Source organism: Heloderma suspectum, chromosome 12 (assembly GCF_057233095.1).
Source record: "Heloderma suspectum isolate Gila_16-S chromosome 12, 16-S_ref, whole genome shotgun sequence".
In the NCBI taxonomy this organism is placed as follows: domain Eukaryota; kingdom Metazoa; phylum Chordata; class Lepidosauria; order Squamata; family Helodermatidae; genus Heloderma; species Heloderma suspectum.
The window spans coordinates 9,576,983-9,604,591 of record NC_139469.1 but is presented as its reverse complement, the minus strand read 5'-3'; the positions used below and the strand labels follow the sequence as shown (position 1 = coordinate 9,604,591).

The 27,609-nt window shown below is 47.5% G+C and overlaps 1 pseudogene; it reads right to left on the bottom strand.

Annotated features, from left to right (window-relative positions):
- Positions 1 to 2,971: 2,971 nt before the first annotated feature.
- LOC146336512 (cytochrome P450 3A24-like) lies at positions 2,972 to 25,161 on the bottom strand (annotated as a pseudogene).
- Between the last annotated feature and the right edge of the window lie 2,448 nt (positions 25,162 to 27,609).

Here is a 27,609-nt window from a genome sequence, read left to right as displayed (position 1 = left end):
GTAAATGTTTCCGTAGCCTATCACAGCTGAGTTAAAAAAAAACCAAAAAAACACGCGTATGCAAATGGCGGCACCCATGGGCGCCGCCATTTGCGTTCCTTATTTTGGCACATGTAGTCTACGTAAACATTTACATAGACTACAGCGAAAATAAGGGGAACGCAAATAGCATTCCCCTTATTTTTGCTATAGTCTACGTAAATGTTTACGTAGACTACACGTGCCAAAATAAGGAGCGCAAAAGGCGGCGCCCATGGGCACCGCCATTTGCATACGCATGGTTGTTGTTTTTTTTAACTCAGCCGTGATAGGCTACGTAAACATTTACGTAGCCTATCACGGCTGACTGCAGGGACGCAAACGGTGGCGGCTACGGCCGCTGCCATTTGCAGACCCGGCCGGCAAGATTCGCGGCGGGAGGGACGGGGCGCCTCCCCCCCGGCCAGAATTTCAGGGGGGAGGGACGGGACACCTCCCCCCTGGCCAGAATTTCGGGGGGAGGGACGGAGCGCCTCCCCCCCACCGCGAATCAAATTTCGTAAAAGGTAAGTGACTTTCGTACATCCCTAGATGATGGCCAACAATTTGGATGGCTTTAAAACAGGGGTAGATAAATTCATGGAGGAGAACTGGCTACTCATCCTGATGTCTATGTGCTACCTCCAGTACCAGAGGCAGTGAGCCTATGTACACCAGTTGCTGGGAACATGGGTGGGACAGTGCTGTTGCGCTCATGTCCTGCTTGTGGTTTCCTGGTTGACAGCTGGTTGGCCACTGTGTGAATGGAATGCTGGACTAGACGGACCCTTGGTCTGATCCAACATGGTCCTTCTTATGTTCTTAGGGCCAGACTGGGACCTCAAGTAGGCCAGCTTTGGCATACAGGTCTGGGGTTCTGCATCCTAAAGCTTGGACAAAAGCTTCATGAATGGAATACCGAAAAATAAGAATTAGGGAAACTCACAAAAAAATCAGAGGAAGACCAATGCAATGAAACCCCAGTCTGATAATTTTAAGGGGTTTATAAGCCTTTAGCAAAAGCTTTTGAAAGCATTTTTTTACATAAAGAATCCCATCAAAGATTGGCAGCTCTGTCCTATATGTGTTTACTTGAAAGTAAATGAGCATGGGTTGCTCTGCAATCCTGAGCACACTTACTAAGGAGTAAGTGTTGTTCAACATGGTGTGCATTATATCAAGCTAAATATCCTTAGAGTCAGTGCAGGAACGACCTTCAATGCTCTCATTAACTATGGATATAAAAATAGTCAGCATCTCTTCCATCTTAAGTTTGCCCTTTTGCCTTTCTCTCCCATAGAACTATCTGGAGTCTTTCAGATAACCCTGCAGCAAGAGAATGTTATTCATTTATTTATAAAATCATTTCTGAGTTGCCGTCTAGCAACTTACAATTTCAATCTTTAAAACAATTTTTAAAACTTTACATAAGCATAAGACAGCAGAAGTAAGAATGAAATGGGCAAGTACATGCTTTGCACTTGGAGGAGAAAAGAACAACCCAACTCTAATTGCTTGCTTCAATAGAAAAACTTCCTATGTAGACTTCAGCCTCCAGTTACCTTCGGCTCTCTCCAGGCTGCCTCTCTGAAGAGATGAGGTAATAAATGCTTTACACATTGAAAATGCTCAGATTCCATAACAGCTGGAACCACATCACTTAAATGAGTTAGCACAGGCAGCGAAATGAAATGGTCACATGGGCATTACCACTTCAGAGCATTGGGGGCGGGTGGGGGGGAGGAGAGATACCATTTTTGGATCCCAGATCAAAAGCACCCCATAAACTGAAAACTAGCAGATCAGAGAGAAAATTTCTGACCAAATTTGTGCCAGCTTTCTGTTTGCAGGGAGTAATGGGAACATTCCTAAATGCTAGGAGTGCACGAAAGCCACTTACCTGGTCTCACAGCTTGCTTCGCGGTGGGGGGGAGGCACTTCGCTGCTGCCCCCGAAGTTCAGGCCGGGGGGGGAGGCTTCCCGCCTCGCCCGGCCGAAATTCAGGCCGGGGGGGAGGCTTCCTGCCTCGCCTGGCCGAAATTCAGGCCGGGGAGGAGGCGCCTCGCCTCGCCCGGCCGCGAAATAAAAAGTTTTTAAAAAACGCCCCCGTGATAGGCTACGTGACGATTAACGTAGCCTATCACGGCTAGATCTGCAAAGTCAGCCGTGATAGGCTACGTTAATCGTCACATAGCCTATCACGGGTGACTTAAAAAAAAAAGCGTGTACGCAAATGGCGGCCCCCATAGGGAGCCGCCATCCGCGTTCCTTATTTGGTCGCTGTAGTCTACGTAAATCTTTACGTAGACTACGGCGAAAATAAGGGCAACGCAAATAGCGTTGCCGTTATTTTCGCCGTAGTCTACGTAATCTTTACGTAGACTACAGCGACCAAATAAGGAACATGAATGGCGGCTCCCTATGGGGGCTGCCATTAGCCGTACGCGCTTTTTTTTTTTTTTTAAGTCACCCGTGATAGGCTACGTGACGATTTACATAGGCTATCACGGCTGACTTTGCAAATCTAGCCGTGATAGGCTACGTTAATCGTCACGTAGCCTATCACGGGGGCGTTTTTTTTTTTACTTTTATTGGAATGGCGGCGGCGGCAGCCGGTCGAAAGACCGGCTGCTGCCCCCACCCCTGACGAAGAACTGACAAACCGCCGCCGGGACCCGCCGCCAGGAGGGACATTCGGGAAAGGTAAGTCCTGTCCTGGGGCGGGTGCAGGGGGCGGGGGGTGTGCGGAGAATTTCTCCCCGAAACTACTTCGGGGGGCCGAACACGTTGGCACTCAGCCCCCCGAAGTTTCGGGGAGAAATTCTCCCCCATCCCTACTAAATGCGATCTTCCATGTGCAGTCTTCAGTACTATTCACTCAAGTTACTAGTCCCATGGGATGTGCTGTGGGAGGAGGGAGGTAGCAGCAGCCTCTTTGCTGTTTCCAGTTTCTCTATTCCTCAGGGGCAGCAGTGGCTTCGGGAACCAACTTTAGCTTGGTGGGCTTTTTGGGTTGCAGGAAGCCCTTGCTGTTCAGTTCCATGGGGATCTTTGCCAATAAGAGGAAGGAAGGAAGGAAGGAAGGAAGGAAGGAAGGAAGGAAGGAAGAAAGAAAGAAAGAAAGAAAGAAAGAAAGAAAGAAAGAAAGAAAGAAAGAAAGAAAGAAGCTGGTGAATGGGACGAATTCAGGGAAGATTCAGGGAAGGGTAGGGAAGATTCAGCAGACAGCACTGGCAATGACTGAGAAGCACATAATATACAGTATGTATGCAGGGCCGGCCCTGCCATTAGGCAAAGTGTGGCAGTCGCTTCAGGCAGCAGGCTCTGGGAGGCAACAGCAAGGTGGTAGAGGGGAGAGCTGTATACCTTTCAGCCTGCCCTGCGCCCCCTTAGTTAGCCTGCTGCCGTCAGGTGCAATGGAGGTCACTGTTTCATCACCAGTGTTGAAGCCAAATTTATCGGCCAGTCCAGTTGGCTTTTTGTACATGGAATGGGAGAGGCGTCATCTTGTTCTTTGCCTCAGGCAGCAAAATGTCTGGGGGCAGCCCTGGTGTATGTGTGTGTGTGTGTATTATATACACACATGTAAGCACCATGCTTCTGTTACTTTTCATTCATCTGTATCACTTTCCACACTTCCACTGATGCAATTAATAAAGACACAAAATTGTATCTAAGGGCACAATTTTATCCATGTTAAGACAGAAAAAAGGCCAACAACTCAGCATCCCCCAGACAAGAAGCATATTTTGCACTTCTGCCTGGTAACCAAAGCACCAGGCTTACTCCCAGCTGAAGTGTAAGCACAGCCACCCAAGGTTTGAGCACACTGCTTAATCACCAGCAATTTGAGGTTATTCAGCAGTCCTTTCTTATTAAGGATGTCAGAGAATTCTGCTACGGATCCCACGGAGGCCGAATTCCAGCCCCCCAGAATCCGTGGCGGAATGGAGCAACCCGCCCCACCACCCCGCAAAACCCCCGGAAAACGGAGCCTACCTGGCTGCGGCTCTGGCAGCGGCTCCGGCGGCAGCTCTGGCTGCTGCCAGGCTGTGGCCGCAAATGGCGGCCGCTACACTGGCCGCCATTTGCGTCCCTTCGTTGAGCCGTGATAGGCTACGTAAATATTTACGTAGCCTATCATGGCAAAGAGCGGGGACGCAAATCACGTCTGCTGCGCCATTTGCATCCCCGATCTTTGCCGTAATTATTTATGTAGCCTATCACAACTCAGAGAAGGGACGCAAATGGTGGCTGCTATGCTGGCTGCCATTTGCGTCGTCAGACCTGCCGCAGCCAGATGTCCGGCTACGGATACACCCGGCTGGCAGCTCCGCGGAGTCGCCGCAGAGCGGAGCCGGCCAGGGAGGATTCCGGGGGGAAGAACGGAGCGCCTCCCCCCCCACCGCAGATGCCACTTATGAAACAGGTAAGTGGTTTTGTACATCCCTATTTCTTATCCATCTCATGAACTGCATAGAAATCAGGACACCTGTGCTTAGGTTTGCCAGGTCTCCCCCAAAGACGATGCCCATATCTTGACATTTTGAGCGGCGCTGTGGCTACTAAACCTCTTGCCCTGTTCCCTCATCCACCATCCCTTTCTGCCTTGGGTGGCCAGCAGGGTTCTATTTTTGTGTCAAAACAACTGGGGGGGGGGGATCTGTGAGAATGACTGCTTTTAGTGAAGAAGCATTCATTAGCAAGAGAGACAGCTTATAACACACGTTGTCTTACATTAGACGCAACCTGCAGCTTACCGGCGTCTCCTTGCAGGCTCAGAAGGAAAATCTTTGCAGTAAGACCACCACAGGCACTTTCATGACCAGGAGAGCAAAGCACATCCCAGTGCAGTTCCTGGGACCCATGCCGAAGGGCAAGAAGACGCATGGGTCTATGCTTTCCTTGTTCTTTTTACTGAACCTGTTTACAAATCAGAAGAGAGAAAACAGCGAGTGAAGCTTCTATCCCCAAAGGCATACATAGAGATACAGGAGGCAGCACGCACCTTTTGTTCCTTCACTGATGGGGAAGAGGAGACTGAAGCTGATATTCAAGAACAAACCCTTCTTGAGGACATTCATTTTGGTCAAATTATTGACTTAAGGCAGGAGCGGGAAGCCGCATTCTGCCCAAGTGCCAAATTAAAATATAGGAAATGGGTGTTGTTAGGCCCTTAAAAGATTCAGGGCCCAATATTTCTACTGGGATCAATGGAAAGATTTTTTTCTAAGCTTAATTGCTGTGCAGAGGGGGCCTGTTTGGGGGTCACAGTGCACAGGCAAGGGAGGGTAACCCTTCCCTCCCCAACTATGATCCCAGAGAAATACACCCCTGCCCCCCGCGCATGGTAGCTGAGCTAAGGAAGTCTCCTATTGCCATCAATAAACTTAATTGCCATGTGGGGTGGGAGCATTTCAGCATGTGGGAAGGTCAGTAAACTTTTCCCTCCCAGCTGCAATCCCTCTTGAAAATTACCCCTTGGTATGATAATTAATGCTAGGGAAAGTGGAAGGCAAAAGGAAGAGGGGCCGACCAAGGGCAAGATGGATGGATGATATTCTGGAGGTGACGGACTCGACCTTGGGGGAGCTGAGGGTGGCGACAGCCAACAGGAAGCTCTGGCGTGGGCTGGTCCATGAAGTCACGAAGAGTCAGAAGCGACTGACCGAATAAACAACAAAATTATAATTAAATTGAGAGGGGGGGAAACTTCCATGAGCACCAATGGACACTTAGGGCTTTTCTACATGATGCATTTATTGTGCACTCATCATTCCCTACCCACAGTTGTTAATGGGTTCTTTAAACAATGTTGTGACCCTTCAAGTTTCATTTCTGTATCTAACCAGCACTTTCAGTGAGGGGTTTTTTTTTAGAGCAGGGAAAATGCAGCATTTAATTGCAAAAGTGAAAGAAAGCACCATTTTCTCTTGTGTATTTGTGCTATTCTGCTAAACCACAGTGCCACCTAGAGGTTATGTGATGGAAAAGCAGGAAAGGAAATGCTCCTCATGTAATGCTCAGATCTCAATTCCACAATGAAACCGAAGGTAGATACAACGGATTAACAGCCTCATGTAGAAAAGCTCTTAGGACTCTGAGGATTACATTCAGAGCCATGGAAATAGATTCAGGGCTGAAGGTTCATGGGCCTCACTTACCAATGCCTCTACTGGGAAAAGTCTGCAGTCTGCATTCTCATGGTGGGTGGGGCCCAAATGGAAAGTGGGTGGGCTGAGTCTTACCTAGTATGCTTACATACATGGCTACACTTATGTACACTTCGGGTATCTGATCAGCTCCAGTAAAGCTTAGATTCCAAGGGCAGATCCAAAGGCCATGTTCTTCACAGAAATAACTGCAGCAGGTTGTAGGTAAGCAGTATCACAATTCAGGATAATTTCAGCCACTTTACTTTAAAGCTGTGCACAAATGGGCTCTCAAAATTCTCCAGTCTATTTGTGGGCAGAGAAACAGGGGGGGGGGGAATTTCACTGAATTTCTCCGAAGGGAGGAGAAATTCTCCAGCAGTTTCTCACAGATAGGGCTCACTATTGGCAGGGGTTGTAGCACAGGTTTGCTCTTTTTTCCTAAAGGGTTTTGGTTTATTGCACTGCCCCTGCAAGTGGCAATAGCCTCAACTGTGTTGAGGCTTCCGCTTTTCTGAGGCAGAATTTTGAAATTCTTTTGGTGGCATTTTTGAGCTTACCTAATCACTGAGAGGTGGCCCAGAGTGCTGTGTGTGTTTTCTATCTCTGTTACACATCTTCCCATTGCTCTGCAGCCTCCCAGGCCACCGGCACTTCCTGAACTGAAAAAGCCCCCTGGGAGGAACGGCCTCATGACATCTTCCTCACGAAGGCTTTAACTGAAGTGTGGGAAACCGAGGAGGCGACAGGCTGCCACAGAGATGACTGCACGATGACAGACAGGACACTCATGCACACGCCACAGCCACCTCATAAATAAGGTAAGCACAACAACCCCAAACGCAGCCCATGAGAATTTCTCCGAAATTTCTCCTCCTTTGAATTTCTTTTCAAAAGCCATTTCTTTTCTATCAAAGTGAATGAGAATGGTCGGGGAAAAAATGTGGGAGAAATTTTCGGCACAGCACAGCGTTACATACTCACCTCTGCACGTGTCCCAACGAAGGATAAGCTTAACGGACAATAAGTTTATTATCCCTTCAACTAAAACTATTCTTTATCCAACACTGGAGAACAGATGCTGCTGCTGCAAAGCTCACAAACATGGGCAGCGTCAAGGGTAGGCATGGTCGGGCAGTTGCCGAGGGCCCACACCTCAGGAGGGGCCCACTGACAAGAACCCCCTAGAATTGCTCTTCACCATTGCAATCTGCTTGTTCGCCTGCCTCTCGCTCCGGCCCAGACAACGGAGGCGGTGAGGAGGAGGAGCAGGTGATGCCGCTGCCTCCTTGCTCCCTGGCTCTCTGCTTGTCAGGTAAGCAAGTGGCAGCCATGATGAGAAAGAGGAGGAGGAGGAAGAGGAGGAGGAAGAGCAGCCGCTGAAATTGCGGTGAGAAGGTAGAATCGCTGAGGGAGTGGGGCCATTGAGGGAGTCTCGCCCAACAGCCCGCAAAAACCTGGAGCCAGCGCTGCTCACAAGGAGGACATGATGACATCAACGATCACGTATTTCTTCTTTGCACGTGGTACTTATTGAGGAATACCAGCACGGGAGGGCTTGTTTAGCTCCCGTGGCTAATGGTGCTCCTTCTCCCTGGCTGACAGTGGTGAAACCTTGCTCCTATTTCCTATTTATTTCTTTATTTAAAACATCTGTATCCCGCCCTATATCATTAAGATCGCAGGGCAGCATACAGATAAAATCAATTTAAACAGTATAAAACAATACATAATTTAAACAGCTGAAAACGTATTAAACTGATAAACAAGCTAATACCAATTAAAATCTAAAACAATAAAACAGTGTGCTACTTTAGGGGATGCATTTAGCCCTCAAAGGCTCTGGTAAAAGGCCATGTTTTTACTTGGTGCCGAAATGTAACCAAGGGACGCGCCGATTGAGCCTCCAAAGGGAGGGCATTCCACAACAGGGGTGCCACAGCAGAGAAGGCCTACAGAGTTCGAGCTACTTAAAGTGCCCGTGTCATAGGAAGCTGCCTTATATCACATCAGGTTATGTGTCCATTTAGCCCAGTCACACTGAGCTGTCTAGAGTCAGGCAGAGGGTCTTCCCCATTCCCTGTCCCATTTCCTTTTCAGCTGGAGATGCCAGGGAATGCAGACCTTCTGCTTACCACCCAGCTACAGAGAGTCCCTTCTCAAGCCCTATTTGTGTGTAGATCCCATTCATTTAAGCGGACCTTGTGCAGAACAACATCCTAATGGATTGTGCCCGAAGATTCTTGATGCTACTATGATCCAAAATAAATTAGGGCTTTTACTTGCACCTTCAACTCTCTCCTGCTTCCTTATACTCTGGCCCAAGAAGCAGCTTTTGCACATGGGATCTTTTCTAATCCCAAACCTGGAAGATTAAATTTAATTTCCTGCAAGCATCTTTACCCTTCCACTGTGTATTTGCGTGGCTTGGTGCCAGCTGCCCTACAGCTCTTCTTTTGATAGCTGGACATAAAACCAGGCCAATGTTTCAGCCGCTAAAGCTATCATAGTTGTCATTTTCTCTAATACAGTTAATTAAATTCCATGCACAGTTTATGGATGTAGATCATAAAAAGACCCTGCATGGCATTGCAGACAGTGGATGTCAAACAATGATAAATGCATTATTTAGGTGTTATAACGATTGCGCTAGCTCCCTGGTCTCCTTCTGCTCTTGTTACAATTTTTATTTGTCAGTTTCAAGACAAGGAGAGCCATCCTCCTTGCAACATACCTCTCGGGCCTGAACTCTTCTGGTTCCGGCCAATATTCTGGGTTACGGTGCAGGATGAAAGCAGGGATCATGGTCACGACTCCTTTTGGGATCGTCAGTCCATTAATCTCCACGCTTTTTTCATAAACCCTTTCAAGCCGTACTCCTGGAGGGTAGAGCCTGAGGGTTTCATTCACCACCATGTCAAGATATTCCATCTGAAGGATCACATCATAGGCAGGAGCATTTCCTGTGAAGAAGGAAAATATTTCCTGGTGCATGGGAGGAAACCTAGAAATGTTTAGGCTCTCACAATAGGACCATAAATAATTGAATTCTGTTCCAGTGGACCAGGAATCATTGAATGTCATCCATCTCCCAGACTTTGAAGATGCATAATTACAATATATATATTTAAAATGTGCAACTTAAGAAAAAAAAACCCTATTGAATCAGACCAAGAGTCCATTTAGTGCAGCATCCTGTCTCCCACAGTGGCTAACCCGATACCTCCAGGAAGCCAACACACATCCTTAATTAACATGAGCTAACGAGTTTATAATAGAGATACTTACCTGATTGGGAAAATCTTTTTTCCTCTCCTCCTGCAGTCTTTGCTGAACATCTGGGTGGGTGGCCAGGCAATAAGACAGGAAGCTGAGTGTGGAACTGGTGGTCTTGTAACCAGCCAAAATAAAGTCCATGGCCTGTGTCAAAAACTCTTCGTCACTTAGAGCTGAAAATAAATGAGAAAGAAAAACACAATTGTAAATCAATATACAGAAGTAGCCTGTAATAATCAGTGGTCATATTTCCAGATGGGAAGAGATGTAAAATATCCCAAACTAGCCCAACAAAATGGGGAAGTCTCACCAGAATTATGTGAGAATGTGGCACTCTGCCAGTTTGAACATTGGCAGAGGAGAGAATGGGTTGGTTCAGACATAATGTTAAACCAATGCTAAACTTCCAAGAGGGAGGAATTCAGAAACTTTCACTTTCGTCTTAGATTAATCACAGCTCGTTGTGTTGTCCAAACCCAACAAATCATAATTAATCTTAACTATGATTTGCCGAAACAAGCCAGCTTCAAACCATAGTTTAAGAAGCTTACTTGTGTCAATAAACCATAGCTAAGATTAACCACGCGAAGAGAAAACTCCCTGGAAAAGACCCTGATGATGGGAAAGACTGAAGGCAAAAGGAGAAGGGGACGGCAGAGGATGAGATGGCTGGATAGCATCACCGATGCAATGAATATGGACTTGAGCACGCTCCGGGAGAGAGCGCAGGACAGGAAGGCCTGGCGTGCTATGGTCCATGGGGTCACGAAGAGTCAGACATGACTGAATGACTGAACAACAACAACAAAGATTAACCACAGTTCGGATGTAACATTTAGCTGTGGTTAATCGAAAATAGAGCATTTGATCTCCTCCTTGCAACCAAGCCGGAGGAAGGGAAGTTTAGCATTACATGCAAACATGAAGATCATAACCTGTGAGCAGACATGCATGCCACAAAACCAAGGGCATCATTTTAGGGGATGCTGGCAGAGAGTCCTTTTCATCCATCATCCCCCTACCACATCTCTGTTTCAGACCACATGTGAGTGTTCCTCAGGACCACCTCTCTCTCTGATCAACTTCCTAATTCTAGACACTGAGCAGTTTCAATAAAATTGACCTATGTACTAGGTACGCATACCAAAGGGGAAAGTCCCTTTGTTTCAAAACACACCCACAGAGCTTCAGCTCCAGAACCTATTCCCCAGGGACCTCAGTGCCATTGGTACCAATAGAAGGTTTTCTTTTCAGTTTAAGTGCCATGCAGGAGCAATCTTCAAGGGGAATTGCAGCTGGGGAGGAAAGAGTTTACTCCCTCTTCCCACATGCTGAAATGCCCCCCAACCTCCCCACCGCCCACATAAGCTTAGAAAATATATTTCCATAGGTGAAATGGGAGAATTTTTCTTAAGCTTAGTTGCGGGGTGGGGGGGATTTCCAGGGGAATCACAGTGGGGGAGGGAAGGTTTATCCTTCCTTTCTTGTGCACTGTGGGCCCCTAAAATCCCCCCTCCACATGGCAATTAAGAAAAATAAATTCCAGCGATACCAGTGGGAACATTGGAGCCCAGATCTTTTCTGTGCCTACCAATGCCCCTACAAAGGCGGGATTCTGTGAACTAAAATAGATAACAAAAGCTCTCAAAATGCACTGCTTTCCCCCAGTTCTAAGCCTGAATATATCCAAAGGCAAGGCTTTCAATCTTGCTGAGAATTTTGCCACCTCCACCCCAACCCCATACACTCTGGAAGCGCCCACGGCCCCAAGTTCAGTTACAGACGATCCACTCTTTGGCAGCTGCCTGAAAGCCAACGTTCTCTCAGCTCTTCTAAGCATCCCAGCAGCCAAAGCAGATAATAATAATAATTATTATTATTATCATTATTAATTGCATTTCTATATCACCCCATAGCCGAGAATAACCAGGTTCTTGTGCCTGAGGTGCCTCCCATGAGTAGGTATGGAATGGCAATTACGTGAAAGTTGTGTTGAAGTCTGAAGCAGCATTTCTACCCATAATAGAGCCGAGGGGGCCTTCTGTTCTACAGTCCCTTTGCTTCTGCACAATCCACTCATGTTTACCTTGAGCTTGTCTACCCAATTCAGTATCCTTAGCAACCTCTATTTAAAGATGGGTTCTATATACATACCTTTATATGAATTTGCAGTGTTGCCTGACCCTTGGGAGTCCATCATTAGCTGCAGAATGTCAACCTGGTTCTGCAAGGGAACAGACACACAGATGCTGTGGTTATCATGACAGAATGGTGAAATGAATCCCCAATGAATAGTCAAATGCATGCCCAACCAATGAGTGGGGCTGAATGAATCAGTGAATGGACCCTCATTCATTCATTCATTCATTCATTCAATGAAGAAAGGAAGGAAGGAATGGTCAAATGCACGCCTAGTCAATGAATGGTCAAATGCATGTCCAATCGCCTCTCCAGCCCAATGAGGTGTCTCAGAATCAAAAGGTAGCTCTGTGTGGTTTAGGATGGGTTATCATGGTACCAAACTCTCTTCTTCTTCTTCTTCTTCTTCTTCTTCTTCTTCTTGCAGCACAATCACAGAAAACTGGAAACATTGCAAGGAAAAGGCCACCAAATGGGCCAAACTGACTGGGTGATCATCCTTTTGCCGATCCTCCTTGATTTTTTTGACATCGTCAGTGAAGAAGATTATGGAGGACTGAGGCATCACTCTGATCTTCAGCTTTTGTAGCACTGGGGTAAGGAATGGAAAGAGCAAAATGATATTTTATGAGGATGCCACGAAGCTGCATCCCAGGTGGAAACCCAGCCAGGGAGTCTTAGGGCTTCTCCACACAGAGGCTTTTTATCCCACAATTTTACTGGGGCTTCTGCTTCTGGATTCTTTGTGGGATTAACATCAGCCCTTTACATGCGCTTCCCTCCCCCCCTTTATCTGCGAGTTCTATATGTTTCATTATACAGCCACTAGATGGGACTGTGGTATAGCTCCTCTTTCGTGGAGAAATTCAACCGACTGTATTTTAATGGCTCCTTATCTCTGATCCTTAACAAAAATGGGATAAAGGTCAGAAGACTTGGGAGAGGCCCTGGAAGCTGATTATGTCATGTAAAGGACCTGCAAACATCCATGAGTAACCAATTTCAATCTCAGGATAAAAGCCCCATGTGGAGAAGCCCTTAGATAGCTCTTTCTGAGGGACAAGGCCCTGGCAGAAGAGTGCAATATGGTGGACAGTCAGTGTGGTATAGTGGAAGAACTGAACTAGGATAAGAAAGACATAGGGTTCAAATCCCTGCTCAGATATGAAACTCACTGGATGAACCTGGGCCAATCACTGTCTCTCAGCATAACCTACTTTACAGGGTTGTTGTGAGGATTAACACGTGTGTGTGTGTGTGTGTGTTTACACACACTAACAGAGAGAGAGAGAGAGAGAGAATGAACACACACACACACACACAGAATGAACACAATGTACAGTATCCTGTGTTCCTTGGAGGTACGTTGCGACAAATTTAATGTAATAAATATTAATTATACAGAGTTGGTGTGCTTAAGGCTAAAGCTGTTCCTTTTCAAAAGGCTTCAGCACCTCAGCTCTACATTTCAAAGAGTTTGACTTTAATTGCTTAAAGCACAGAGGGCCCATTCTTTTCAGCAAGGCTGGGAGTTAAGGACATAGCTATTCAATGACTTGTTTGCATGTAATGCTAAGCCATGGTTTATGTTAACCATGGTTTGTTGCTTTGACCATGGATTGTGTTACAGAAGAGCAAACTAACCATGGCTAGGTTCTCTCTGGCCCATTTTGCCAGCCTTCAGAGCAGTCTTGTTTGCAGGCTGCTCTTGCTGGTCACCTCCATTTCAAGACAGACAGCAGTATAAACAAGCCAGAGATAAGCCACAGTTCTGGGTTCAGCTGTCATGAGAAGTCATGGTTTAAACAAGCCAGACTTCAGGCCACTTTGCATGTAATAACAGCCCGTGGGTTGTCTGTGACGGAGTCAGTCATGGGAAGCAGAGTAAAGGTGGAAGTGGTCGGCACACTGTAGGTAGCAGCCCTGCTCTTTCCCACTCGTGCATGACATCCAATGGATTAAGCAACCCAGGGGCTTACAGTCACCAGTTTACCAAGACCTGGTTTACACATAACAACAATCCATGGCTTCTGTTTGTGGTTTGTAGCTGGTTAACAAACCATGGTTTGTGTGGATGGGTTTAGACCCAACAAGCCAGATTTCAACAAACCACACCATGGGTTAGTATTATATGCAAGCCAGGCCATTATTTTGAGGTGCTTTTTTTTGGTTCTGGTGCCTTACCAAAAGAAAAGCTTAAGAACTGGCTTTCCTTTTAACAATGAGGCTGAACAGTGAGGCATCATGCTTTCAAACTAAGGTTTGACCTAATCATAGCTTAGAACATGGACCATGGTTTGAGCTTCCCAAGAATCAAGTAAACCATGGTCTTTGGTTTTCTGCTCGTCTTTGGTTTTCTGTCTGCTCAGCACTCCCACTTCTAGAAGATATGGATTGTCAGAGCCATCAAAGGAGCCCTATTAACATGAAAACCTTTCAGAATGGATGTCCCTCCATATTTTATTTCAAGTATAATGAGAACCATTGGGTTCATGTACGGGTTAAGTCTAAGAAAATCACTCACTTGGAAGTGTTCTGTCTAGGGTTGCCAACCAATTAAAGAAATGTTAATTGATTACCATTTTAGTCAATCTATCAATTAATTGAATTTGAATATAGGCAAAAGCAATAGTTCTAAAGCAAGCAGCATGATTTCCCCCCCATAATGCATACATGTGTCATACCAGCCATCAACTTAGAAGAAGCATTTCCTCCCACATAAAAAAGGGTGGATGCCTCTTTTAAGATGTGCTGACTATCTGCAGTTTTTAATACGTATTTGTATTTAAAATTATTTTTGAAAAAGAAATTGCTGCATCATTAATCAGGAGCACAGAAATTAGTTAATTAAGGTCACAACCCTATCCATGTTTAGACAGAAAAAAGTCCAGCACCTCCTAGCATGTACAAGCCAGCCAGCCATGCTGAGAATTGTAGGACTTTTTTCTGTCTAAACTTGCAATATTTTTTAGGATTGCACCCTAAAAGTTTTTTTAACCAATAAATCTAACCAGTTAATTGATTTGTCTTTACAGCCCAAATTCTTTCTCATCCTTGATATTTATTTATTTATTTAAAACATTTCTATCCTGCCCTATATCATTAAGATCTCAGGGTGGCGTACAGATAAAGTGATACGACATAAGATAGAAACTTTTTTCGATGAGTTCATTGTCAAGCTCCCTGAAGATGGATGGATCACTTAACTTAGCCAAGAGCAGGGCCAGCCCAAGACTTTTGCTGCCTGAGGCAAAGGGAAAGATGGCACCCACTCCCATTCCACGAACGAAAGCGGACTGGACTGGTAGAATCGGTCTTCAGCACTAATGATGGGAACTTAAGAACATAAGAACATGAGAAGAGCCCTGCTGGATCAGTCCAAGAGTCCATCTAGTCCAGCATTCTGTTCACACAGTGGCCAACCAGCTGCCCAAAGGAAACCGACAAGTAGGACATGAGTGCCTCCTGCCCGTGTTCCCCAGCAACTGCTGTAGATAGGCATACTGCCTCTGATATTGGAGGTAAAATGTAGCCATCAGGACTAGTAGCTGTTGATAGCTGTATAGCTGTATCCTCCATGAATTTGTCTAACCGCCTTTTAAAGCCATCCAGGTTTGTGGCCATCACTACTATCACTGGTGGTAGAGGTCATTACCACAATGAAAGGGATCAAAGCCCGTTGCTGTGGAACGTGGGCGGGAGGGTGCTGTTGCACTCGTGTCCTGCTTGTGGGTTTCCCATGGGCAGCTGGTTGGCCACTGTGTGAATAATATGCTGGATCTGATGGCCCCTTGGTCTGATCTAGCATGGCTCTTCTGATGCTCTGAAACCATTTTGCCCATTTGTAGGTCTAGAAACTTGAAAAATCATGCAGAAAATGGTTGTTGCAGATGAAACCGTATCACCTTCTGCAAAAAGAAGGTTGCATCATTACTTTGGAATAAGCTCCCTTCCCACAACTAGTTTTAAAAATAAAGCTTAGAAGGTAAGTGGGTGTGTCCAAATGCCATGGTGCATAAAGACTTCATACCAGTCAGGATTAGCACTGGAGTAAACAAGTCCATCTTGAGAAACCTCTTGACGTGCACAACAAGAGGATTGTTGAGGTAGATTGTGCAATCTATGTCGATACTGAGCGAAGTGCTGGTTATGACATCCATGCTGTAGGCCCCAAACATCCTGAGGGAAATGAGAAAACACAGATAAGTTGAACAAGATGGCTTGTACAGTCTGTGTCTCTGTTTCAAATAAAACTCAGAATATGAAGTATACAGAACCTTAATGTTTACTTGTATTGTCTCATTTCCCTGACATGTCAGTTTTCTATATACATACATAAACTTAAAACAAAACAAAACAAAACATGGCAGAGTGTTCAATCATGTGTGCCCCACCTGCTGTCTGAGATAATAGAATCTCTAATGGAGAGAGCAAACAGAAAAAAAAAAATGGCATAGCATGTTGGATCTATTGGACTATAGATTTAGTGGAAGGACCATTGGTCAGTGGTAGGGACATGTTTTACATACAGAAGATTACATGTGCAAGTCTTGGTGTCTCCAGTTAAAAGGATCAGGTCATAGGTGAAAAGAAAGAACCTTCTCTACCAGAGACCTAAACAGCTGGTGGCAGTTTGAGTAGTCTCTACGGGGTTAGATGGACAAGTACCTTGACTTGGTATAAGACTCTATATCCCTCACAAACTCTCCTGTAATTTCCATGGTAGTATGGGGTGCTACCTGTTAGCCCCACAGGAATTACTTACTGTTTCACATCTATGGGTTCATCATTGTCCACTTTTTTCTGGACATTCTTCACCAATATTTCCCCATAATGGTTGATGATGGGCAACATCTGAAATGCAGACCAATGCCTGAGACACTGTGGATATTTTGGCCATCCATTAAATGAAGTCCTAAATCAACAAGCAGTTTGGAATGACCATTGGCAAGCTGCCAGAAGTGTTAAGTAATCTAGCATGGAGAGAACACAGCTATATCACATCAAACATGATTAGCTAGGTTCTCAAATTACTTTCTTCGATGCATGCATTGTCAAGCTCACTGAAGATGGATGGATCACTTAACATAGCCAAGGGCAGGGCTGGCCCAAGATTTTTGCTGCCTGAGGTGAAGGACAAGATGGCGTCCCCTCCCATTCCATATACAAAAGCTGACTGGACTGGCAGATGAATCGGTCTTCAACAGTAATGATGGGAACTTAAGAACAGAAGACGAGCCATACTGGATCAGACCACGGGTCCATCTAGTCCAGCATTCTGTTCACAAAGTGGCTAACCAGCTGCCCACAGGAAACCCACAAGCAAGACAGGAGTGTAATAGGTCCCCCCTGCCATTGTTCTCCAGCAACTGATGTACAGGGACATACTGCCTCTGATACTGGAGGTAGCATGCCATAGAGCCATCATGAGCAGTAGTCACTGATAGCCTTATCCTCCATTTGTCCATTCCCCTTAATTTAACTATGTGCTGTGTGAAGAAGCCCTTCTTTTTATCTGTCCTGAATCTCCTGCCAATCAGCTTCATGGGAGGACCCCACTGGGTTCTAGTATTTTGAGGGGGGGGGAAATGTCTCCCTATCCACATTCTCCACACCATGCATACTTTTGTACACTTCTATCATATCTCCCATTACTCGCCTTTTTTCCAAGCTAAACCATCCCAGATGTTGTAACCTTTCCTCATAGGATAGTTGCTCCAGGCAGCCCCTTGGTCATTTTAGATGCCCTTTTCTGCACCTTTCTCAACTCTACAATATCCTTTTTTCAGGTGTGGTGACCAGAACTGTACACAGAACTTGAAGGCAGCAGGCTAACTTAGGGGGCAGAGAGTAGGCCGCAAGGCACACAGTTCTGTCCTTGAATACCTTGCTGCAGCCTCCCAGCAGCTGCTGTCTGAGGCAACTGCCTCACCCTGCCTAATGGGAGGGCCAGCCCTGGCCAAGAATCCATTCCACAGATATACTCGCCACTGGCAAGTACATATTTTAACCTGGTGAGCACAGCATCAGGGAAAACTGCTGTACTTCTCCCAAGTCTAGAGAAGAGTAGGGACTCTCCCTGACATTGGGCATTTCTACACCAGCCTAAAATCTTGCATTTAAAACGGGGCTTTCTGCTTCCATTTTAAATGCAGGATCACCACGGGCTCCCTTTACATGTGATTCCTCCCCCCCCCGCCCCCCACCCCGTATCTGAGTCTTCCATTCTCTTTCATTGATTTCACTCCTCTTCTCGCCGCTTTAACTCTTCACGGAGGAAACTGAAGCGGAACACAACAGGGTAATCTGATAGCTCATTATCTGCGATCTATTTAAAAACGGAACAAAGGGCATTTAGTGCAGGAGGGTCACAGCAGGGTCACGGCGTCATGTGAAGCGCCCACAAACTTCTGTGAAGGAGATTCCCCAAGGTGCTGTCACCCTAAGCCTTGAGCATGGTAAGATGTCAGACAAAACCTTGCCCCTCCTTCTGCAGCGGGGGTGATGGATCATGGCAAGTATAAACATTGGCTGACTACCAAGGTCAGTGAGGGTTTGTGGATCCCTGAACATAGCTTACTTTGGTGTAGATAAAAACCAGAGGCCTAGATGGGTAAAGAAATGCATCCTTCCACCCTTCCAAAGACCATTTGAGTTAGCCTTCCCCAACCCGGGGCCCTCCAGATGTGTTAGACTACAACTCCCATCATCCCCATTGTGACCATGATGGTTGGGGATAATGGGGGTTGTAATGCAGCACATCTGGAAGGTGCCAGTTTGGAGAAGACTGATTCAAGTGATCATATGTAAATGCTCATCAGGATTCTTATGACTGTGGGCAAAGCTCACTTTAGTTAACCTAGCTAGAATTGTTTCTAGAACCTTACAATGAAATAGCAAACATGGGAGGAAAAATCCCACCCTGATTGTGAGGTCAGTTGTTGGCTTAGGGCACAATCCTATGCATGTTTAGACAGCAAAAACGTCCTACAACTCCAAGCAGTGCTGGGAGTTGTAGGACTTTTTGCTGTCTAAATATGCATAGGATTGCGCCTTTAAATATGTTAAGACAGCAGTTTTTAAAGGGTCTTCCAGGGAACCCTGGGGATTCTTGGAAGACCATGAGGGATTCCTCAATTAGAAGATCTGTAATGGGGGATACGATTCTACAAAAGACATCTGGCAGCTGCAGGAGAGCATCGGGTGTGTTCTAGGTTGCACTCTCAGTTCATTTAGGGCAACATATGAAGCCTGACAGGCTTGGGGCAGGGCCCAGAATGAACTGACTATGCCCGAGAAGGTGACTCAGAATCAGTAGAGGCTGGTGGCTTCGACTTCAGTGGGGCTGCAAATCCACTCTGTGTTTCGCTCAGAACCAGCCAGAACTCTGCAGGAGCTATCCAAGATGCTGAACTTGTTTTGCGGATTGAGTTCAGCACCTTGGATAGCTCCGTGACAGTTCTGGCTGGTTCTGATTGAAACCCAGAATGGACCTAGAGCCCCACCAAAAACAGAGCCACCAGCCTCCACTGCTCAGAATCTTCCGCAAAATGCAAGAGGATCCTATGCTGAAGAAGCAGATGGGAAGAGTTTCCTAAGAAGAGTGGGAAAGGCAGGAGCTGAGCGGGAGAACGAATGCTTCCCATGCAGAAGGCCTCAAGTTCAGTGCCTGTCATCTCCAGGTAGGGCTGAGAAAAAACCTGTCTAAACTCTGGAGAGCGGCTGCTACTCACTATAGAGCAGGGCTGAGCAATTTGTTGCCCCAAACATCCTGAGGGAAATGAGAAAACACAGATACGTTGACCAAGATGGCTGGTACGATCTCTCTCTGTCTTTCAAATACTCATTTAAAATGGAATATGCAGTATACAGAACCTTAATGTTTACTTGTATTGTCTTGTTTCCCTGATATGTCAGTTTTCTATGTACATAAACTTAAAACAAAACAGAACATGGGGGAGCATTCAATCATGTGTGCCCTTACTCACTGTCCGATGTAACAGAATTTCTAATGGAGGTAGCAAACAGAGAAACAAAATGGCATAGCTTGTTGGGTCTATAGGGGTGGATGTTTTGAACTACAACTCCCATGATCCCTAACCATTGGCTATGCTGGCTAGGGCTGATGGGTGTTGTAGGCCAAAACATCTGGAGGGCCGCAAGTTGCTCAACTCTGGTGTAGACTGAGGCTTTCTTCACACGGAGCTTTTATCCTGCGATTGAGATGGCTCCTTCACGAAGTTTGCGGGCTCTTCACATGACGCCGTGACCTTCCAGGGCATCTCCTGCACTAAATGCCCTTTGTTCCATTTTTAAATAGATCGCAGATAATGAGCTATCAGATTACCCTGTTGTGTTCCACTTGAGTTCCCTCCGTGAAAAGAGGAAAAGCAGCAAGAAAAGGAGTGAGAGCAATAAAAGCGAATGGAAGACTCTAGATACCGGGAGAAGGAGGGGGAAAAGGAAGCACATGAAAAAGGAAGTTGTGATCCTACATTTAAAATGGAAGCAGAAAGCCCTGCTTTAAATGCAGGATTTTAGGCTGGTGTAGAGATGCCCTCAGTTAGGCCTGACTTTATATATGGCTGCTTCCTAGGTTCTTACAACTGCAGAATTTTTCTTCATCATCTATTGAGAATGGTTCATCAAAAGCAGAGTGCAGTTTTAATCTTGTTTAGTAATGGCAAAAACAGTTTAAATAAAAGGCAATAGTGTTTAACACATTGCTACTCCTCCCATCTTACCTCCTTCAGCCTCCCGCTGGTGAAGGTGGGAGATAGAATGGTACAAATCCTCTTCCACTGTTCATCGACTGTTCTTGTTATTGATGTGCCCAGAAATTCATTCACACCAAAGTCCTAAGTAGTCCGAGTTATAAAGGAAGTCAGAACACTTGTGCACTGCAGATGCTATTCTCAATCCATTCTTTTTTGCACTGGCCCAACCACTGGCTAAGTGCATCCTTACAGTGCCTTCCTTACAACCCCCCCCCCCACCAACACTAACTCTCAGCATTATGATATATCTTATCAGAGGTTCACTCATGAATACTTACCCTGCAGTTGGTGAAATGGGTGTAGAAGTCTTTTACCAGGATGGCTTTGATGACGGTTGGATCCAGAATAGCCATCACTGGCTGGCGGCCATCAAAAATTCTAATTGCCAGAAAGAAGAAGAACCACCTTTGAAATACAGATGTCAGTTGAACATCAGGAAAACCTTCCCAACAGTCAAAGCAGTCAGAAAATGGAACCAATTGCTTAGGGAGGTGATGGGTTTTCCGTTACTGGAGGTGTTCAAGCAAAGACTGGACAGCCATCTCTCAGGGATGCTTTAAACTGGATTCTTGCATTGAGCAGGGTGTTGGACTTAATGGCTTAAATGGATCCTTCCAACTCTATGATTCTATGAATTCCCAGGCTTTTGGCACAACAGGCTTTTGGCACAACATAAATGATATCCACACAGGTTTTCAAAGTCAGGAGGTGTAGCATCTGGGTAAGTTTGCACATTAGTTCTCAGAATCAACCAGTAAACCAGCCACCCCCCTCCCATCCTGGGATTACATTCTGTGGAAGACTCACCCCCAGATTTTGCTGTACTTCTGAAAACATCTCTGGTCGAAAACCAAAATCCCCTGTCAAGTTAAGAAAGACATCAGAGAAGCCCGCAGCAAAAAACAGGGAGATCTGTGAAAACTTGCAGTCCAATGACCTCAATTGACACTGTCTGGAAGGGGATGGGACACCACTAAGTGCCTTTCTGCCAGTGGACCTTGAAGATGCTCTGGTATCGGGGAATCTAGGCTGGTTTGCATCATGGTTGCACCAGCGTAGCTGCAACACCGCTGCAATATTGCCAGAATAAAGGCCCCAAACGGGTTCCATCGCGAGCGTAGCAGGAAGGCAAAAGACTTAGCCAGTATCCTCTGCTCTCTCAAGATCTCGATTCCAGCCCAACTCTGGAATAATGTTTTATCAGTTTTTTTTAAAAATGTGGACGTTGAACTATCCCTACTGAAGTCATTAGAGAGCACCATCCAAGCTCCTTCGCTCAGGGGTATTGAACCTCTTTCACCCTGAGGGTTGCATTCATTTTCAGAGAGGCTCTGGGGAGCCACCTGGCAGGGATGGGCAGGGCCTAAGGGAAAAGGGGCTGCACCCAAAATACCAGCATATTTAAGCTTAAGGGAGCAATCTTATGGCCCCTAGACAGAATCGGAGGGGAGCATAGGATAGTTCAGATTCCTGGATTCGAGGTCAGAGTCAGCACTCCAACCTCGGAGCCAGGAATCCAAGTTCCCCTGTCAGGGATGAGTCCCAGCCTTTTCAGATGTCTCACAGCTCCGATTCTGAGTCAGAGTTAGAACTGCTAGATCAAGGCATGGGGGAGGGACCCTCCCTAGCATGCCTAGCAGGGGTGTAGTGGTGGGGGGTCTCACAGGGACGAAGACCCAGGACTTTTTTAAGAGCCAGGTCTCAGCCAGGTCCCCCCCACTCCTAGCCTACTGCTGTGGGCCAGGCTCTTCCAGCTGTCTCCTCCCCTTCCCTGCCACCGAGTGAGGGTGAAGCTTCCATAGAGTATCATATTTTGAAAACTTTAAATGTTTGTGTTTGAGTGAGTGAGTGAGTGAAAAAGATTTTAACACCCCTGCATTTTTTCTCAGATGTCCAATTGAAATACCACTGCCTTACTCTCAGCTGCACTGGTTTTGGATCCCAGTTGAAGGTTGTATATCTTACAAGATTGTGTAATCTTAGAAGGGGGCATGGCTGTGAGGGGGCATAGCTGGGACTGTCATGAAGGGACTCTGCACTTCTGAATTTTCCACTACACTACTGGTGCCTAGACACTGGGAGAGATTGCTCCAAAGACCTTGACAAACAGATGGCCCAGGCTGAGTCCCTGCCCCCTCCCTCCTCTGTAGGAATTCAAATTTCTGAGGAGGAGGAGGAGGAAGAGGGAAGCATGACTTGAGAGATGCTAGGGCACGTTCCACCCGAATAGCCACTCTTGGAAGCCAACGTAGGAGGGAGCCACCCTAAGGGAGGGGCATCACTGAGAAGCTAGCTGGGCCATGGGGTTCATCCCCAAACTGCCTGCAACTTCTCTATCCCCTGGTTGCCTCCTCTGCTTAGAGAATGTTGATTAGTTCTTAGGGCCTGGGGCAGTCTGAGAGTTTCTTTGAATGTGCATTTGTAGAGAGGCTAGTCTCTAGCAAAATGAAGTCGTATTAGCTTGAAGCTGTGTCTATTGTGGTGCTGATTGCAAAGGGAAAGGGCAATCCATTCTTGACAGCCCCTCCTCCTCACAGCTGGTGCGGAGAGAATCATGCCGGCAACCTGCATGAGGAGGGAAACCAGGCGTGCCAGTGGGTGGGGAGGGGACCGGGGTGGCTGGCTTACGATGTATCCTTAGGCCACCTGGCTGCTTCCCTCCCACTCCACAGAGCCCCAGCTAGACGTGCAAAAAAGCCCGTCTTGCCAAAACGCAGAGTAGGAGGAGTGTGGAAGCAAAGATCGCCTCTGCCACTCCTCCTGCTCTGCACTGGATGGCCGTAAGCCTCTGAGTTTGGAGGCTTACAGTCGTCCCAATAGGATTGTGCCCTAAAGCTCTCACTCACTGCCAGTAACTAAGTCTTAGGAGAGGCATTCCAACCTTTTAAAATGGGGAGGGGGGACATGCAAAAGCTCAGAAGCCACCAGATGACCGACGGCCAGGGGAAAGGGTGTGTGGCCATCTGGGGAACCTCAAGGGGATGCCAGGTGGGCCAGATTTGGCCCGCAGGCCTGAGGTTGGCCACCCCTGCCTTTGGTCACCCTCTAAGGGCGATCCGCTGCCACGCGATCAGCTCTCCTGGTGCTCACTTCACGGTGTTCCAAAATGGTTCCAAAGAAAGGTGAAGGTCTCGGCCCAGGAACCCCCAAGTTCTGAAAGAAATGGAAAGGCCGGATCCCATAGCTCGAAAGACAACCAAGGGGAGATATCGGTGAGGCAGTCAACAGAAGAGGCATCACAGAAGGATCAGCACACTTGCATGGTGAGAGGAAGAGCCAAGATATTCCAGCACATCTCCACCAAGCTCTTCCTGACTCCCACCTGACCTCAGAGGCTGGGGGAAGTGCAGCACTGTGCTTTCCGCCTGCAGGCCCAATCTGTGCCACTGCAGGCCATTCAGCAGCCACGGAGGAAGACCTGTGTCAGGGTGGAGACTGAGCCTATAGAATCCCAGAGTAGTTCTGATTCTGAGGAAGAGCAGTCGCTCCTGGGAGAGGAGCGCACTCCTCTTTCCCAGGGCCCACAGCTGACGGAGATTCCTCCCACCAGCATTCAAAGCTTACATAGCAGTCCTGGGAGTGACAGAGCGCGGATAGCAGACTTGGTGGACGCGCGACGCCGACGCAGAGAGCGGCGCCAAATGGAGGGCGCGGAAAGGAGGCGTAGTGCCCAGTTGGCGCGCAAACAACGGTTGCGCACAGAGGATCCAAGGGAAAAGGGGAGGGACTCTCCCTAGTCCTTAAGTTCAGGGGTCTGCCAGTAATTCCCTTTCAAACGGGGACCAACTGTTCCAACTTAGGGCATAGGTACTCTGCTGCTCATATCTAGTTGCTAACGGTAGAGTTGTTAAGTTGTAAAAGAGGAATAAAGCTTTGAAAAGAATCCCTTTGTCTGTGTCTGGACTTGGCTACTGCATTAGACTAAGAGAGTCCTCCAAGGAGCCCTTGACAACCTGGAAGTTCAGGAGCCAGATGCAACGGTTCCCCAGCCCAAGAGAAATCCTAGCCAGACCCAGAAGCTTTTTAACAGCCTTATCCACCATGATGCCCTCCAGATGTGTTGGACTACGACTCCTGGCATCCACCAGCCAGCATGGGGCATGCTGGGATTTGTAGTTCAACAACCTAGAAGGCTGACCAGGTCGAGCAAGGCTGCTTTAGAGTTCCTCTAAATCAGAAGAATGCAGGGGCTGGCCTGGGTTGGTGGAGTCACTGGAGAGCTGAAGAAAACCTTTTTCTCCCAGGGAATTCTCTGAGCTGCAGGCAGCCCAGTGACTCACCACACAACAGCAGCAACATAAGTTCCAGGCGTTGCCAGCTGTAGGCCAGAGCAGCTCCTGACACCGTCTACTCCAGAGTTAGGCAACCCGGAGCTCTTCAGGCATTTTGTCCAATAACTCCCAGAACCCCAGACCATTGCCCATGCAGGCTGGGGCTGATGGGAGCCATAGTCACCCAGAAAACCCCTGGACAGTACTACATTGCCTACCCCGGTCTTCTCAGATCCCTGGCCTCCTTCTGGAAACCAGGGCCATGAAACGTGGGAGGAAGAGCAACAGAAGGGTCTGTGAACAAAGAAGAGGAAGGTCGGCTGTGAGAAAGGATGGATGAGGCCCGTTTGACAAGTTACTGGGCTGCTGGCTGAGCTGGACAGACTGGCGAGGGAGGTGGCCAGCCCCTGAGGGCTTCAGGCACTGCCGGCTCGAGGTTTTGGGGGGACCTTGGGCAAGGCACTCTTCCCTCAGTGAGTCGACCTTCTTGCCACCATTGTCACCAATGCTCTTCAGCCCCTTCCTCATCATTGCTCCTGCTGGCTTGCTTGACAGGCAGAGAGCCAGGAAGCAAGGAGGCCGTGGCATCCACTGCTCCTCCTTCTCACCACCGCTGCTGCCCGGGTCAGAATGAGAGACAGGGGAAGAAGCAGGTTGCAACGCTGCAGTGGAGCAGCAACTCCAGGAGGCTCTTGTCACTGGGCCCCTAGTGGGGTGAGGGCCCTCTGCAGGCGCCCAATCATGCTGACCCTTGGCGCTGGCCTTGGCTCCAAGATCCTGTGTGAGCACCATTTGACCGTTCCACCAGGAATGGCTACGGCCCCCTCAGAAATGCAGCAGGCTGCCTTCCCTGGCATGAAGATGTCAGCTAGAACCCGGGAATGCTCTGGAAATGCAGCAGGAAGCCTCTTCAAAAGGCGCTCTTTTGCCCACATTGCCGGGTGTCGAAGGGAGAGGCCCAAACACAAAGGGTGAGAACCGACCCAGTGCCTTTAAGAGCAATATTAGAACAAGAGCAACGAGGAGCAGGAAAAGCCACCTCTTCAGCTCCCTGGTTTTAGGCAATCGCTCAAAGGAACAGGAATGGATCCCTCTCTCCTCCTTTGCATCTGGCCCGGTCTTCTGCATCCCCCCACCTGCAATTCCGCACCAACGTTGTCAAATCTCCTTCCTGTGGCTCACTTCCCAGGCAATTTCCTTCTCCTAAATCTACCCCACCGCTGTCCAAGAGGTTGTTCTCCAATCCCAGGGCCACAGCACCCTCTCCCCGCCCCGAGTTATAAGAGGGCCAAGAAGACAATGATGAGTGCCCAGGTTTCTAAGGAAAAGAGGAGTCCCATCTTGCAGCCCTGAGAGAATTTCAGCAGGAGTTTCTCACCCTGCCCGAGTGGGTCAGACGTTTGGTGGCTGTTCTGGCTCAGCTGCTCCCAAAACTTGCACTTTCGCTTTGCAGCCCTTGTGTGCGGAGGTCACGTGAAACAGGGTGTGTGTGTGTGTGTGTGTGTGGAGTGAATGGGTGAGTGACTTGGAATTCCCTTGGACCATTCTCACGAACGACACTCCTCTTCTGCTGGCAGGCGCGGCTCTTGGATGCGAGAAGGCTGTTGCGGGGGATGCTTGCCATATGCTTTTTCTCTCTCCTCTGAAGTCCAATGCTCGCCATGTAGGCGACAGAGTTCATGTTGTTGATCAGTCGTGTCCGACTCTTCATGACCCCATGGACCATAGCACGCCAGGCCTTCCTGTCCTCCGCTGTCTCCCGGGGTGTGCTCAAGTCCATATTCATTGCATCGGTGATGCTATCTAGCCATCTCATCCTCTGCCGTCCCCTTCTCCTTTTGCCTTCAGTCTTTCCCAGCAACAGGGTCTTTTCCAGTATCTTTTCTCTTCGCATTAGGTGGCCAAAATATTTGAGCTTCAGCTTCGGTATCTGTCCTTCCAATGAGCAGTCAGGGCTGATTTCCTTTAGGATGGACTGATTTGACCTCCTTGCAGTCCAGGGGACTCGTAAGAGTCTTCTCCAGCTCCACAGTTCGAAAGCATTGATTCTTCGGCGCTCAGCCTTCCTTATAGTCCAGCTCCCATAGCCATACGTTACTACTGGGAAAACCATAGCTTTGATTAGATGGACCTTTGTCAGCAAGGTGATGTCTCTGCTTCTTACTATGCTGTCTAGGTGTGCCATAGCTTTCCTCCCAAGGAGCAAGCGTCTTTTAATTTCATGGCTATAGTCACCGTCTCCCCTTCATGGATCACTGCCTTGTTGTGGCGAAGGGGCTTGCGTAACTCAGTGAAGCCATAAGCTATGCCATGCAGGGCCACCCAAGACGGACAGGTCATGGCAGAGAGTTCTGACAAAATGTGGTCCACTGGAGAAGGAAATGGCAACCCACTCCAGTATTCTTGCCAAGAAAACCCCATGGAACGTATTCACAAGGCTAAAAGATATGACGCCGGAAGATGAGACCCTCAGGTCGGAAGGTGTCCAATATACTACTGGGGAAGAGCAGAGGGTATTTCCAAGTAGCGCCAGAAAGAGTGAAGCGGCTGGGCCAAACCCGAAAGGACACTCAGCTGTGGATGTGTCTGGTGGTGAAAAGAAAGTCCGATGCTGTAAAGAACAATATTGTTTAGGAACCTGGAATGTCAGATCAATGAATCAGGGTAAGCTGGAGGTGGTCAAACATGAGATGGCAAGATTGAACATCGACATCTTGGGAATCGGTGAACTAAAATGGACAGGCATGGGTGAATTTAATTCAGGTGACCATCATATCTACTATTGTGGGCAAGAATCCCTTAGAAGAAATGGAGTAGCACTCATAGTCAACAAAAGGGTGGGAAAAGCAGTACTGGGGTACGATCTCAAAAATGATAGAATGATCTCAGTACGAATCCAAGGCAAACCATTCAACATCACAGTAATTCAAGTCTATGCCCCAACCACTGATGCCGAAGAAGCTGAGGTTGATCGGT